Raw genomic sequence first — 12,539 nt, forward strand, 5'->3', positions numbered from 1 at the left:
CTCACGGGCCCAGCCGCTCTGCGGCATGTGGGATCATCCCGGACCGGGGCACGAACCCGCGTCTCCTGCATCAGCAGGCGGACTCTCAACCACTGTGCCACCAGGGAAGCCTCTCTTCCTTTTTTAAATTAAAAAAAAAGCAGGAACAAAATTTAGGTAACTGAAAAATCCTCCTAGAGAATGGTTAACTAAGTATTTACTGCTTTCACATACTACTTCATATTGAATATTTCTACCTCATGAGTAACAATTTATGTGTGAAAAAAAGATGGTTTTAAAATGTCTACTCTGGGGCTTCCCTGGTGGCGCAGTGGTTGAGAGTCCGCCTGCCGATGCAGGGGACACGGGTTCGTGCCCCAGTCCGGGAAGATCCCACATGCTGTGGAGCGGCTGGGCCCGTGAGCCATGGCCGCTGAGCCTGCGCGTCCGGAGCCTGTGCTCCGCAACGGGAGAGGCCACAACAGTGAGAGGCCGGCGTGCCGTAATAAAAAAAAAAAAAAAAAAAAAGTCTACTCTGTTATTCCAGTTGGACGCTGGAGCTATTTCTGTTTATGGAATCTACGTGGTTGGGCTGAATGCTAAACATCAGTGCTAACATTCTCTCCAGGTGGTAAATACTTTCCTTTATTGGGTCTTTAATGATGAAATGAACAGGAAAGAAAAAAAAACGTAAATGGATTTCAGTATTCTATGTAGGTGAAAACCATGTTTTTCAATGTATTCTTTTCACAATAAAAAGTATTTGATCTGAGGGCCTCTATAATCCCAGGACACACAGTCGTTCTCTGTTGTATGACAACTTCCTGCCATGAATAATTATTTTCCAAAAGTGTATCAGGCCAGAGATGAAGCAGAGAATGGGGGAAAGAGTCCATGGTGACCTTAGGCAGATTTTTTTACTAGTAGGAATCAGTGGCTAGTTATTACCACCTGGCGCTGCTAATGAGTCTAGTTGGGGAAACAAAGCTGCTGAGCATTCCACAGCAGGCTGTGCTGTGGTCCAGGTCTGGGGAGTCCTTTGGGGTCTGGTGAGCCTGTGAAGATACATTTTAAGGTGTTTTGATTATTACAGAAATCGAACTCTTAGTTGTTCAGTTTTAAAAGAAACTTGTTGGGCATTCCCTGGAGGTCTAGTGGTTAGGACTTGGTGCTTTCCCTGCAGAGGGCTGGGGTTCTATCCCTGGTTGGGGAACTAAGATCCTACAAGCCGCACAGTGCAACCAAAATTCATTTTAATAATACAGTTTTATTGAACGTATATCTAAAATATTTTCAGCTTTTTTTTTTGCTGCAAAAACTTTACTGTTCCCATTTGGCCCAAGGCTTGGGAGAGGGCCCCAGGGTGGTTACAAAGCTGCCTAGTGGCTGCAGAGACGGGCTTCAGGCAGAAGCTCTGACAGAGACGGGCTTCAGGCAGAAGCTCTGACGGGAGAGGGGCTCCTCAGACGCTGCTGTGGGACAAGCTGGGACCTGGGACCCTTTACTGGAGTGCTTGCACCTGGACAAATGTCTCCTCCAGCAACAGAATACAAAGAAACTATAAGGGACTAAAAATAACTGCCTGCATGCACAGTTGGGGCAAATTATGAACAAAGAGATACAAAAAAGCCAAAACCCAACTGACACTTCAGAGGTGTGGGGAGCAAAAGCAGAATACTAGGCATGATCCCTGCTCACAGCACCACCAAAGGGACGGGCAGACCACCTAAGCCGCCCCTCCAGCCCACCCACCGATCTACCCCTACCCCTACCCCATTTAAGGGACCAGTGCAACGCACCCTCGCCATTCCCAGGAACAAGCGAGGGCACCTGTTGCTTTTCCTCCCTCATGCTGCAGCATGAGTCCCAGTAAAGCCTTGCCTAAATTCCCCCTCTGGCCTCTTATCAATTTCTATTGATTAAAGAATCCAAGAACCCAGGTTGGTAACAGCTGGGCTCCAGGAGGCCCTAGCCATGCCTGTGGGTGAGTGTTCGGAAGAGAACTCACCCAGCCCAGCCTGGGGACCAACCAGCTTGCAGAGGTGAGTCACGTGGTCCTCATCTTCTTGGTGAGTTTCAGCTGCTCAGCCAGGTCGCGGCTCTCCGGGAAGTCACAGAGCGGGGCGTCTGGCGGGCAGCTTCCACAGAGTCCTGGGTTTTACCCCACTCATCTTGGGGTGGCTTCTGCACGTCCAGGAAGGGGGCCGCCCCGCTGACTTTGCATTTTCAAGGCTGGGCACTCTTGGGCTACTCGGCCAGGTCGTGGGAAAAGTGGCCCACGCTCTTGAGAGCCACGTCGTCTCGGTGGAAGTAGGAGCCTAGAGAGAGGTAGGTGTTGAAGGCCTGCAGATGCAGGTTGCGCGGGCCGTGGGCGGTGACCTCCGCCTCAGTGGAATAATTGTGACGAATCTGGGAGCTCATGGTTGATTGGTAATAAGGTGCTAAGCTTAAAAAATGGTTTTGGCTGGTCCTTGTGGCCGAGGATAGCTCAGTGGTTGGTTCTGAAGGCCGCAACTGGAAAAAGGTTGTATAGTGGTCGGAGGTGTCAGTGAAAATAATCCGTAAACAATCAATAATAAGAATAGAAACGTTTTATTTGAGCCTAACTGAGGTCTAGCCCGGAATCCCACTTGCCAGATTACTCTGAGAAACTACTCCAGAGAAGGAGGGTTTTCAGCAGAGGTTTGTATCTTGTCAGAACAAAGAACACTGAATAAGTCAGGATTACATTTCTTTAAGATTCCCAAAAAAAGAACAGGGAATTCCCTGGCGGTCCAGTGGTTAGGACTTCGTGCTCTCACAGGCAGGGGCCCAGGTTCAGTCCCTGGTCAGGGAACTAATATCCTGCAAGCTGCCCACTGCGGCCAAAACAAAACCAAAAAGCAAAACAGATCAGCATGTACACAGTGAGTCAGTATGGTCTTGACACCTGGGAAGGCAGTCTTACATTCAAAGGAGTACCAGCATTGACATCCCAAGAAGAGGGGCATTTAACCTTTAACATGGATATTATTTATTTCTGGTCAATGTGCCCTTTCCTTTAATAAGTTTTTTTTAACATCTTTATTGGAGTATAATTGCTTTACGATGGTGTGTTAGTTTCTGCTGTATAACAAAGTGAATCAGCTATACATATACATATATCCCCATATCTCCTCCCTCTTGTGTCTCCCTCCCACCCTCCCTATCCCACCCCTCTAGGTGGTCACAAAGCACTGAGCTGACCTCCCTGTGCTATGCGGCTGCTTCCCAGTAGCTATCTATTTTACGTTTGGTAGTGTATATATGTAGTGTATATTTGGTAGTGTATATATGTAGTGTATATTTGTCCCAGCTTACCCTTCCCCCTCCCGGTGTCCTCAAGTCCATTGTCTATGTCTGTGTCTTTATTCCTGTCCTGCCCCCTAGGTTCTTCAGAACCTTTTTTTTTTTTAAGATACTATGTATATGTCTTAGCATAAGGTATTTGTTTTTCTGACTTACTTCACTCTGTATGACAGACTCTAGGTCCATCCACCTCACTACAAATAACTCAATTTCATTTCTTTTTATGGCTGAGTAATATTCCGTGGTATATATGTGCCACATCTTCTTTATCTGTTCATCTGTTGATGGACACTTAGGTTGCATCCATGCCCTGGCTATTATAAATAATGCTGCAATGAACATTGTGGTACATGGCTCTGTTTGAATTATGGTTTTCTCAGGGTATATGCCCAGTAGTGGGATTGCTGTGTTGTATGGTAGTTCTATTTTTTAGTTTTTAAAGGAACCTCCATACCGTTCTCTATAGTGGCTGTATCAATTTACATTCCCACCAACAGTGCAAGAAGGTTCCCTTTTCTCCACACCCTCTCCAGCATTTGTTGTTTGTAGATTTTCTGATGATGCCAATTCTAACTGGTGTGAGGTGATATCTCATGGTAGTTTTGATTTGCATTTCTCTAATAATTAGTGATGTTGAGCAGCTTTTCATGTGCTTATTGGCCATCTATATGTTTTCTTTGGAGAAATGTCTATTTAGGTCTTCTGCCCATTTTTGGATTGGGTTGTTTTTTTAATATTGAGTTGCATGAGCTGTTTAAATATTTTGGAGATTAATCCTTTGTTGATTTGTTTGCAAATTTTTCTCCCATTCTGAGGGTTATCTTTTCATCTTCTTTATCGTTTCCTTTGCTGTGCAAAAGCTTTGAAGTTTCATTAGGTCCCATTTGTTTATTTTTGTTTTTATTTCCATTTCTCTAGGAACTGGGTCAAAAAGGATCTTGCAAAAAAAAAAAAGAATCTTGCTGTGATTTAAGTCATGGAGTGTTCTGCCTCTGTTATCCTCTAAGAGTATTATAGTGTCTGGCCTTACATTTAGGTCTTTAATCCATTTTGAGTTTATTTTTGTGTATGGTGTTTGGGAGTATTCTAATTTCATTGTTTTACATCTGGCTGTCCAGTTTTCCCACACCACTTATTGAAGAGGCTGTCTTTTCTCCATTGTATATTCTTGCCTCCTTTATCAAAAATAAGGTGACCATATGTGCGTGGGTTTATCTCTGGGCTTTCTATCCTGTTCCATTGATCTATCTTTCTGTTTTTAATGTGCCAGTACCATACTGTCTTGATTACAGTAGCTTTGTAGTATAGTCTGAAGTCTGGGGGCCTGATTCCTCCCGTTCTGATTTTTTTTCTCAGGATTGCTTTGGGTATTTGGGGTCATTTGTGTTTCCATACAAATTGTGAACTTTTTTGTTCTAGTTCTGTGAAAAATTCCATTCGTAATTTGATAGGGATTGCATTGAATCTGGAGATTGCTTTGGGTAGTATAGTCATTTTCACAATGTTGATTCTTCCAATCCAAGAACATGGTATATCTCTCCATCTATTTGTATCATTAATTTCTTTCATCAGTGTCTTATATTTTCTGCATACAGGTTTTTTTGTCTCCTTAGTTAGGTTTATTCCTTGGTATTTTATTCTTTTTTGTTGCAGTGGTAAATGGGAGTGTTTCTTTAATTTCTCATTACATGTATATAGGAATGCAAGAGATTTCTGTCCAGTAATTTTGTATCCTGCTACTCTACCAGACTCATTGATTAGCTCTAGTAGTTTTCTGGTAGCATCTTTAGGATTCTCTATGTATGTATCATGTCATCTGCAAACAGTGACAGTTTTTCTTCTTCTTTTCTGATTTGGATTCCTTTTATTGCTTTTTTCTCTTCTGATTGCTGTGGCTAAAACTTCCAAAACTATGTTGAATAATAGTGGTGACAGTGGGCAACCTTGTCTTGTTCCTGATCTTAGGGGAAATGGTTTCAGTTTTTCACCATTGAGGACGATGTTGGCTGTGGGTTTGTCATATATGGCCTTTATTATGTTGAGGTTAAGTTCTCTCTGTGCCTACTTTCTGGAGGGTTTTTATCATAAATTGATGTTGAATTTTGTCAGAAGCTTTTTCTGCATCTATTGCAATCATCATATGGTTTTTCTCTTTCAGTTTGTTAATATGGGGTATCACATTGATTGATTTGCATATAATGCAGAATCTTTGTATTCCTGGGATAAACCCCACTTGATCATGGTGTATGATCCTTTTAATGTGCTGTTGGATTCTGTTTGCTAGTATTTTTTTTTTTTTTTTTTGCGGTACGCAGGCCTCTCACTGCTGTGGCCTCTCCCGTCGCGGAGCACAGGCTCTGGACGTGCAGGCTTAGCAGCCATGGCTCACGGGCCCAGCCGCTCTGCGGCATGTGGGATCTTCCCGGACTGGGGCACGAACCCATGTCCCCTGCATCGGCAGGCGGACTCTCAACCACTGCGCCACCAGGGAAGCCCTGTTTGCTAGTATTTTGTTGAGGATTTTTGCATCTGTGTTCATCCGTGATATTGGCCTGTAGTTTTCTTTTATGGCATCTTTGTCTGGTTTTGGTATCAGGATGTTAGTGGCCTCATAGAATGAGTTTGGGAGTGTTCATCCCTCTGCTATATTTGGAAGAGTTTGAGAAGGATAGGTGCTAGCTCTTCTCTAAATGTTTGATAGAATTCGCCTAAGAAGCCATCTGGTCCTGGGTTTTTGTTTGTTGGAAAAATTTTAATCACAGTTTCAATTTCAGTGCTTGTGATTGGTCTGTTTGTATTTTCTGTTTTTTCTTGGTTCAGTCTCGGAAGGTTGTGCTTTTATAAAGCTGTGTCCATTTCTTCCAGTTTTTCCATTTTATTGGCATATAGTTGCTTGTAGTAATCTCTCATGATCCTTTGTATTTCTGCAGTGTCAGTTCTTCTCCTTTTTCATTTCTAATTCTACTGATCTGAGTCTTCTCCCTTTTTTTCTTTTTTTCTTTGTTTTGTTTTTTGCTTCCTTTTTTTTAAACATCTTTATTGGGGTATAATTGCTTTACAATGGTGTGTTAGTTTCTGCTTTATAACAAAGTGAATCAGTTATACATATACATATGTTCCCATATCTCTTCCCTCTTGCATCTTCCTCCCTCCCTCCCTCCCTATCCTACCCCTCCAGGCGGTCACAAAGCACCGAGCTGATATCCCTGTGCTATGCGGCTGCTTCCCACTAGCTATCTACCTTACGTTTTGTAGTGTATATATGTCCATGCCTCTCTCTCGCTTTGTCCCAGCTCACCCTTCCCCCTCCCCATATCCTCAAGTCCGTTCTCCAGTAGGTCTGTGTCTTTATTCCTGTCTTACCTCTAGGTTCTTCATGACATTTTTTTTTCTTAAATTCCAAATATATGTGTTAGCATACAGTATTTGTCTTTCTCTTTCAGACTTACTTCACTCTGTATGACAGACTCTAGGTCTATCCACCTCATTACAAATAGTTCAATTTCATTTCTTTTTATGGCTGAGTAATATTCCATTGTATATATGTGCCACATCTTCTTTATCCATTCATCCGATGATGGGCACTTAGGTTGTTTCCATCTCCGGGCTATTGTAAATAGAGCTGCAGTGAACTTTTTGGTACATGACTCTTTTTGAATTATGGTTTTCTCAGGGTATATGCCCAGTAGTGGGATTGCTGGGTCATATGGTAGTTCTATTTTTAGTTTTTTAAGGAATCTCCATACTGTTCTCCATAGTGGCTGAACCAATTCACATTCCCACCAGCAGTGCAGGAGTGTTCCCTTTTCTCCACACCTGCTCCAGCATTTATTGTTTCTAGATTTTTTGATGATGGCCATTCTGACTGGTGTGAGATGATATCTCATTGTAGTTATGATTTGCATTTCCCTAATGATTAATGATGTTGAGCATTCTTTCATGTGTTTGTTGGCAGTCTGTATATCTTCTTTGGAGAAATGTCTGTTTAGGTCTTCTGCCCATTTTTGGATTGGGTTGTTTGTTTTTTTGTTACTGAGCTGCATGAACTGCTTGTAAATTTTGGAAATTAATCCTTTGTCAGTTGCTTCATTTGCAGATATTCTGAGGGTTGTCTTTTCGTCTTGTTTATGGTTTCCTTTCCTGTGCAAAAGCTTTGAAGTTTCATTAGGTCCTGTTTGTTTATTTTTGTTTTTATTTCTATTTCTCTAGGAGGTGCGTCAAAAAGGATCTTTCTGTGATTTATTTCATAGAGTGTTTTGCCTATGTTTTCCTGTAAGAGTTTGATAGTTTCTGGCCTTACATTTAGGTCTTTAATCCATTTTGAGCTTATTTTTGTGTATGCTGTTAGGGAGTGATCTAATCTCATACTGTCACATGTACCTGTCCAGTTTTCCCAGCACCACTTATTAAAGAGGCTGTCGTTTCTCCAGTGTACATTCCTGCCTCCTTTATCAAAGATAAGGTGACCATATGTGTATGGGTTTATCTCTGGGCTTTCTATCCTGTTACATTGATCTATCTTTCTGTTTTTGTGCCAGTACCATGCTGTCTTGATTACTGTAGCTCTGTAGTATAGTCTGAAATCAGGGAGCCTGATTCCTCCAGCTCTGTTTTTTGTTCTCAAGATTGCTTTGGCTATTTGGGGTCTTTTGTGTTTCCATACAAATTGTGAAATTTTTTGTTCTAGTTCTGTGAAAAATGCCAGTGGTAGTTTGATAGGGATTGCATTGAATCTGTAGATTGCTTTGGGTAGTAGAGTCATTTTCACAATGTTGATTCTTCCAATCCAAGAACATGGTATATCTCTCCATCTATTTGTGTTATCTTTAATTTCTTTCATCAGTGTCTTATAATTTTCTGCATACAGGTCTTTTGTATCCTTAGGTAGGTTTATTCCTAGATATTTTATTCTTTTTGTTGCAATGGTAAATGGGAGTGTTTTCTTGTTTTCACTGTCAGATTTTTCATCATTAGTGTATAGGAATGCAAGAGATTTCTGTGCATTAATTTTGTATTCTGCAACTTTACCAAATTCATTGATTAGCTCTAGTAGTTTTCTGGTAGCATATTTAGGATTCTCTATGTATAGTATCATGTCATCTGCAAACAGTGACAGCTTCTTCTTTTCTGATTTGGATTCCTTTTATCTCTTTTTCTTCTCTGATTGCTGTGGCTAAAACTTCCAAAACTATATTGAATAAGATTGGTGAGAGTGGGCAATGTTGTCTTGTTTCTGATCTTAATGGAAATGGTTTCAGTTTTTCACCATTGAGGACGATGTTGGCTGTGGGTTTGTCATATATGGGCTTTATTATGTTGAGGAAAGTTCCCTCTATGCCTACTTTCCACAGGGTTTTTATCATAAATGGGTGTTGAATTTTGTCAAAAGCTTTCTCTGCATCTTTTGAGATGATCATATGGTTTTTCTCCTTCAGTTTGTTAATATGGTTTATCACATTGATTGATTTGCGTATATTGAAGAATCCTTGCATTCCTGGAATAAACCCCACTTGGTCATGATGTATGATCCTTTTAATGTGCTGTTGGATTCTGTTTGCTAGTATTTTGTTGAGGATTTTTGCATCTGTGTTCATCCGTGATATTGGCCTGTAGTTTTCTTTTATGGCATCTTTGTCTGGTTTTGGTATCAGGGTGATGGTGGCCTCGTAGAATGAGTTTGGGATTGTTCCTCCCTCTGCTATATTTTGGAAGAGTTTGAGAAGGATAGGTGCTAGCTCTTCTCTTAATGTTTGATAGAATTTGCGTAAGAAGCCATCTGGTCCTGGGCTTTTGTTTGTTGCAAGAATTTCAATCACAGTTTCAATTTCAGTGCTTGTGATTAGTCTGTTTGTATTTTCTGTTTCTTCCTGGTTCAATCTCGGAAGGTTGTGCTTTTATAAAGCTGTGTCCATTTCTTCCAGGTTTTCCATTTTATTGGCATATAGTTGCTTGTAGTAATCTCTCATGATCCCTTGTATTTCTGCAGTGTCAGTTCTCCTTTTTCATTTCTAATTCTATGGATTTGAGTCTTCTCCCTCTTTTTCTTGATGAGTCTGGCTAATGGTTTATCAATTTTGTTTATCCTGTCAGAAACCAGCTTTTAGCTTTATTGATCTTTGTTATCGTTTCCTTCATTTCTTTTTCGTTTATTTCTGATCTGATCTTTATGATTTCTTTCCTTCTGCTAACTTTGGCGGTTTTTTGCTCTCCTTTTTCTAATTGCTTTAGATGTAAGTTTAGGTTGTTTAATAGAGGTTTTTTTTGTTTCTTGAGGTAGGATTATGTTGCTATAAACTTACCTTTAGAACTACTTCTGCTGCATCCCATATGTTTTGTGTTGTCGCGTTTTCATTGTCATTTGTTTCTGGGTATTTTTTGATTTCCTCTTTGATTTCTTCAGTGATATCTTGGTTATTTAGTAACGTACTGTTTGGGCTCCATGTGTTTATATTTTTTTACAGATATTGTCCTCTAATTGATATCTAGTCTCATAGCATTGTGGTCAGAAAAGATACTTGGTATGATTTCAGTTTTCTTAAATTTACCGAGGGTTTATTTGTGACCCAAGATATGATCTTTCCTGGAGAATGTTCTATCAGCACTTGAGAAGAAAATGTATTTTGCCACTTCCGTGAGGAATGTCCTATAAATATCGAGTAAGTCTCTTTGGTCTATTGTGCCATTTAAAGCTTGCGTTTCCTTATTTATTTTCATTTGGATGATCTGTCCATTGATGAAAGTGGGGTGTTAAAGTCCCCCACTATTACTGTGTTACTGTCGATTTCCCCTTTTATGGCTGTTAGTAATTGCGTTATGTTTTGAGATGCTCCTATGTTGGGTGCATAAATATTTACAATTGTTATATCTTCTTCTTGGATTGCCCCCTTAATCATTATGTAGTGTCCTTCCTTGTCTCTTATAATAGTCTTTATTTTAAAGTCTATCTTGTCTGAAATGAATATTGCTGCTCCAGCTTTCTTTTGATTCCTATTTGTATGGAATATCTTTTTCCATCCCCTCACTTTCAGTCTGTATGTGTCCCTGAGTCTGAAGTGGGTCTCTTGTAGACAGCATATATACAGGTCTTGTTTCTGTATCCATTTAGCTAGTCTGTGTCTTTTGGTTGGAGCATTTAATCCACTTACATTTAAGGTAATTATAGATATGTGTGTTCCTGTTACCATTTTCTTAATTGTTTTGGGTTTGTTCTTGTAGGTCTTTTTGTTCTCCTGTGTTTCCCACTTAGAGACGTTCCTTTAGCGTTTGTTGTAAAGCTTGTTTTGTGGTGCTAAATTCTCTTAGCTTTTGCTTGTCTGTAAAGATTTTGATTTCGTCTCAGATCTGAATGAGATCCTTGCTGGGTAGAGTAATCTTGGTTGTAGGTTTTTCCCTTTCATCACAAAAATGTCCTGCCACTCCCATCTGGCCTGCAGAGTTTCTGCTGAAAAATAAGCTGATAACCTTACGGGGATTCCCTTGTCTGTTATTTGTTGATTTTCCCTTGTGGCTTTTAATATTTTTTCTTTGTATTTAATTTTTGTTTGATTAATATGTGTCTCATTGTGTTTCTCCTTGGGTTTATCCTGTGTGGGACTCTCTGAGCTTCCTGGACTTGATTGTGTATTTCCTTTCCTATGTTAGGGATGTTTTCGACTGCAGTCTCTTCAAATAATTTTTCAGGCCCTTTCCCTTTCTCTTCTTCTGGGCCACCTATAATTCGAATGTTGGTGCATTTTATGTTGTCCCAGAGGTCTCTGAGACTGTCCTAATTTCTTTCTATTCTTTTTTCTTTATTTTGCTCCTTGGCAGTTATTTCCACCATTCTGTCTTCCACCTCACTTCTCCGTTCTTCTGTCTCAGTTATTCTGCTGTTGATTCCTTCTAGTGTATTTTTCATTTCAGTTATTGTATTGTTCATCACTGATTGTTTTTTAGTTCTTCCAGGTACTTGTTAAACATTTCTTGTATCTTCTCGACCCATGCCTCCATTCTATTTCCAAGATCTTGGATCATTTTTACTATCATTACTCTGAGTTGTTTTTCAGATAGATTGCTTATTTCCTCTTCATTGATTTGGTCTTGTTAGATTGTACCTTGCTCCTTCATCTGCAGCATATTTCTCTGTCGTCTCATTTTGTCTAACTTATTGTGTTTGTGGTCTCCTTTCCACAGGCTGCAGGGCCGTAATTCCTCTTGCTTCTGTTGTCTGCCCCGTGGTGAGTGAGCTTGGTCCAGGGGTTTTTGTAGGCTCCCTGGTGAGAGGGACTGATGCCTGAGCCCTGGTGGGTGGAGCTGAGTCTTTTCCCTCTGAAGGGCAGGGCCGCATCAGGTGGTTTTTTGGGGTGTCTGTTAGTACGACTTTAGGGAGCCTGTCTGCTGATGCGTGGGACTGTGTTCCTGTCTTGCTGGTTGTTTGGCATGAGGTCTCCAGCACTGGAGCCTGCAGGCAGTTGTGTGGGGCCGGGTCTTGGTGTTGATGTGGATACCCCTGAAAGTGTGCATGCCAATTAATATTCCCTGTGCCCAGGGATTCTCTGGCTGTCCAGTGTCCTGGACTTAGCCCTTCCCCCCAGGAGCCCAGGCCTGACCCCTAGCCAGGGAACCAAGAGCACACAAGCTGTGCAGTATGACCAGAGAAAAAAGAAAAGAAAAGAAGACAAACAAAACCCAAGACAAATAGCAAAAACAACAGCAAACAAATAGCAGCCACCACAACAGACACACACAGAAAGAAAAAAAGAAAGATAAAATAAAAACAAGAGAACAAACAAAAGAATTAAAGAATGAGAACAGTCAATCAGGACTAAACTAACAAAAACAAAAAATGAAAAATAAAAAAACAAAGTAAACAACAAAACAAACAAAATATATCCATAAAACCAATCAAAAAATAAAATAATAAAATAAAGAACAAAAACAAGAAAAATACAACAAAACAACAAAAAAGTAAAATAAAAATAGAAAAATAAAAAAATGTTTAAAAATTAAAAAAATTAAAAAATAAAAGGTAGGGCTTCCCTGGTGGCGCAGTGGTTGAGAGTCTGCCTGCCAATGCAGGGGACACGGGTTCATGCCCCGGTCCAGGAAGATCCCACATGCCACGGAGTGGCTAGGCCCGTGAGCCATGGCCACTGAGCCTGCGCGTCCAGAACCTGTGCTCCGCAACGGGAGAGGCCACAACAGTGAGAGGCCCGCGTACTGCAAAAAAATAAATAAATAAAAATAAAAAATAA

The sequence above is a fragment of the Phocoena sinus genome, chromosome 7 (genome assembly GCF_008692025.1).
Source record: "Phocoena sinus isolate mPhoSin1 chromosome 7, mPhoSin1.pri, whole genome shotgun sequence".
NCBI lineage: Eukaryota > Metazoa > Chordata > Mammalia > Artiodactyla > Phocoenidae > Phocoena > Phocoena sinus.